The sequence below is a fragment of the Impatiens glandulifera genome, chromosome 7 (genome assembly GCF_907164915.1).
Source record: "Impatiens glandulifera chromosome 7, dImpGla2.1, whole genome shotgun sequence".
Classification (NCBI taxonomy): domain Eukaryota; kingdom Viridiplantae; phylum Streptophyta; class Magnoliopsida; order Ericales; family Balsaminaceae; genus Impatiens; species Impatiens glandulifera.
Genome location: NC_061868.1, coordinates 39,069,905 through 39,074,406, shown reverse-complemented (window position 1 = coordinate 39,074,406; position 4,502 = coordinate 39,069,905). Strand labels below are relative to the sequence as shown.

The 4,502-nt window shown below is 23.1% G+C and overlaps 1 long non-coding RNA gene across 1 annotated transcript; it reads right to left on the bottom strand.

Annotated features, from left to right (window-relative positions):
- Positions 1-756: 756 nt before the first annotated feature.
- On the bottom strand, positions 757-1,172 carry LOC124944738. Its single transcript, XR_007099959.1, has 2 exons — positions 1,134-1,172; positions 757-1,035 (listed from the first exon to the last, which is right to left on the bottom strand). It is a non-coding gene; the product is annotated as an uncharacterized LOC124944738 (long non-coding RNA).
- Between the last annotated feature and the right edge of the window lie 3,330 nt (positions 1,173-4,502).

Here is a 4,502-nt window from a genome sequence, read left to right as displayed (position 1 = left end):
TCGACATTAAAATAATGTAAAATAATGAATAGGGGTATAAGTTATACAAAATATATTTCATTTAATAATTATTTTTATTTAATATAAAATATATTTATATTAAAAATTAATGAATACATACTTAATTATAAAAACTTAAAAAATATATATATGAAAAGTCATTTTCTTTTTTACTTTATTTATTTTATAATATATATATATATATATATATATTTAACAATCTATTTAAATAATTTTTTTATTAATTGTCACTTTATATATATATATATATATATATAATTTTTTTATTAATTATTTTATAATATATATAATTATATTATATATATAACTAAATTATTATTTTAACTCTTTTTTTAAACTTTTATATATATTTTTAAAAATAGATTTTGATTTTTATATTATTGGTACTTTAATTTTGAGTATTTATTAGTCCTACTTTTAAATTTATCTTTTATAAAAGTTTTCATTTTTGGTTATGTATTTTTTTTACTCCTCTTCTTATTTTAGTTTACAATTTGGTATAAAATGAGTCTATCCAACATTTATCAACATATTGTTTTTCAACAAAAATAAGTCAAAACTATTTTAATATTTGAAATTATATGAAAATCAGCAACAATTATCTTGTAATCTCCTTACCATAATGAATGACCATCACTTTTCACTTACAATTTTTTTTTTTTATTGTGAAGATTGTCAAATACAAGGACAATAAATCCAACATAACAACAATAAAATCATAAAAACAAAATGCTTAAAGAACACATTTAACTAAATTAATTTTATTCATTGGGTTACAATTACATTCATCAACATTACACAATTTCTCACTAGTTCTAAAACAATTTCTCACTAGTTCTAAAATCTTATTTCATTCTAACCCATTTCCTTGATAAAGATCGGTCATGACAATAAAAACAAATAATAATAATAATAATAATAATAATAATAATAATAATAATAATAATAATAATATAATTGACCTTGACTTTCAATCTACCTTTCAATTTCCCCGTTAATTGAAGTTGATACTTGCTGCTCCACCATAAAAGAAAACATTAATTAATTAATTAAGCTAGATAGATCATCATGTAATTTATAACAATATTAAAATAGTAGATTCTTCTTATAACCTCTTTTCTCATGTATATGTAAATAATTTGGAGTCCTCGGTCCATTTCTCATGGGTAAGGTCTGCCAATCAACAAAATCATTCATATCAGTCGAAAAAAGAAGAAGAAAAACATATAGAAAACATGCAAATTAAAACAGATTAAACGAAGACAGATCATGACTTACGAAAGGGAGTGCAGGTTGCATTTGAATCAAGTCATTCACTTGTGTTGACTCCATTGATGAACAAAGAACAAATTAATCAAGTTAGCTAATGCAAGAAATGATAGAAGAGATTAACATAAAATCTGAAATAGATTTGAGATCGTTGAATACATCATACACCAAAGCTTGAAGTTCTATATAAACCATCTTAGACGTAAACTTCTTTAGAAGAAGTTAAGCTAACACGGTATTTGAATCTTCGCATAACGAGAATAAGAAGATGAATAGAGATCAGAACTGGTTCATTCCAATTTTGATAAAACAGAATAAATAGAAGAAGGAAGAAGAAGTAAGGACGGGGCGGCGGCGGAAAAAACAAGTAAATAAAATTAGGGTTGGGCCTTTCTTTTGGGCCTACTTGTGTTTTATTAAATAAAATATAAATTATAATTTTATCAACATATAGAGGAATGACTTAAAATTCTTTTCGGCCTACTTGTTTTTTATTAAATAAAATAGTAAATATAAATTATAATTTTATTCAACAGAGAGGAATCACGTAAAATGATGGTGAAAGACTTATATTCTCATATATGAAAATTGTAAGGTGGACATTGAATGTTGTAATGTTAGAAAGAAAATAGAAAAAACTAGTTTAACTATTGTTGTATTAACCCATAAACACACTTAAAAGAAAAAAAAACTTGAAAACCAATAACACAATCAATCCAATAAAACATAAACTTCGCATAACGAGAATAAGAAGATGGCTAAAGATCAGAAGTGGTTCATTCCAATATTGATAGAACATATTAAATAGGAGAAGAAGAGGACTTAGACGACGGGGCGGCGGCGGAAAAAACAAGAAAATAAAATTAGGGTTGGGCCTTTCTTTTGGGCCTACTTGTATTTTATTAAATAAAATACAAAATATAAATTATAATTTTATCTAACAGATAGAGGAATAACGTAAAATTCTTTTGGGCCTACTTATTTTTTATTAAATAAAATAGTAAATAGTAAATAGTAAATATAAATTATAATTTTATTCAACAGGCATAGGAATCACGTAAAATGATGGTCAAAGATTTTTTTAATACAATTATATTCTCATTGTGAAAATTGTAGAGTGAACATGAATGTTTTAAAGTTAAAAAGAAAATAGAAAAAACTAGCTTAAACTATTGTTGTAGTAACTCATAAACACATTTAAAAGACAAAAAAAAAAGCTGGAAAACCGATAACACAACCAAATCGATAGGTTACCGTTTCATTTTATCGATTTATTGGTTAACCGGTTCTAACGGTTCCAGTTAACCGATTTTTTACCGATTAAATATTTCGATTTTTGGTTGAACTATTTTTTTAGCAGTTTAACCGATAAAACAGTAATAATTTAATCATATATTTATATTAGTTATTTTGTAAATATTAGATATATTATAAATAATTTTTAATAATATATATTAATTATTTTTAAATTTTAAATTATAATTTGTATAAAATTGTTTAAAATAAATCTAATAGGACTATTAGTATAAAAATATAAACTTTTTAAAAATATATTATATTGTTTTTTTGGAAAAAAAAAATATTATATTTTTATAATAATATAATATATTTCTAAATATATCTATGAAATATTATTATAATATATTATATTATAACAATAATATAATATATTATAAATAGATAAAAATGAAGAATACCATAAAAGGTAAGCACAAACAAGAATTTTAAAAAAAATTATTTAATAAGATTAATATTTAATTTAAAAAATCAAATTATCATTTAACTTAATTGTTAACTGACGGGGTACCGTATAACCAAAATCCGGTAAAACTGATATAAATATTGGTCGGTTAACGGTTTATAAAATAATTGTTCTAGGTGTAATAAAAGATTAAGGCAAATGGAGTACCAACTATGACACATGCATCAAAGTGGAGTTTTGTTGGCATTTGTGATGTATATGTTGTTACCAAGTCTTAATAAAATTAAAAACAAGATTAAAGATTAATTTTTTATTGAAGAATTAATGTTAGAAAAGAAAATTGAAAAATAAATGAGTTAATCCAATTAATTGATATTGATCGAAGAATTAGGAGAATGCACAATAGTTAAGAGAAAAATAAGGGAGAAGTTGAATAACCAAAGTTGAAAGTGTCAATATATTACTTAAAATTTCTAGATTAGTCAATTGTGGTAATAATTGCATATCTCCTATTTAACTTAACCTAAAATTTCAATTTTTTTAATTTGGATATTTAATAGAAACTAAATATAACTTATAAAAGATAGAGTTAAAATTTAAAGTGAGTTGAGAAATATTATTTTTCAAATGAGACTGCTTCAATTTTTCAGTTATGATTGTTTCTTATAAATATTTGTTTATTTTCTTATAACCTTACCATTTTTTTAAATCCGGAAGACCTAAATTTTATCGTTTATTACATTATTATGGTTCTAATCATCTTAATAAAATACATTTACTTTTTTTATAAAATTTAAAATTTAAATACGTAATATAATAATTTAACCAATTGAAACCAAATAACCTAATATTTATTTTTTACAAAACCATCAAATATAACCGGATCATAAGTAATTGGGTGGGATTCAAAAATGCAACTAATTGGTTGAGATTCAAGTTCTAGCTCAAATTAGGCCTGGTTTGATGCTAATTATTTTGGAAATAACAATTTAATTGTTTAAATTAATTTAAATAATTAAATTTAAAATATATTTAATTGATAATAAGTTATTATATTAATAAAAAAAATTAAAAATAATTGAGTTTTAAATAATAAACAAAATTAATTTGAGAATTTGAACTTCAAACTAGATTATTTTTAAACCTCCCCTAGATTATTTGAATTTCAGACAGGTCCATTAGAGTTTTCAGTTAATTAATATTTTCAAATTTATTTTCTGATGAGTATATTGAACTGATAATATATATGAAGTAAGAGTTTCAACCGCTTTAGATAAGCTCAAATACATGGAACATGGAAGAATTGGTTAATGTTAGAATTTTGCCCCCCTTCCTTCAGGCAATATGAACTTTTGGTGCCCTGTTTCCTTCTTTACTAATCTAAAGGATGATACTTCTAGAACAGGTTGTTATCGAATCAAAGATCTAAGACTTATGTTGGGCCAACAAGACCGTATAAGCAATGGCGCAAACGTGTGAAACTTGCTTGTTTCTTTCGATAAATTGGGAT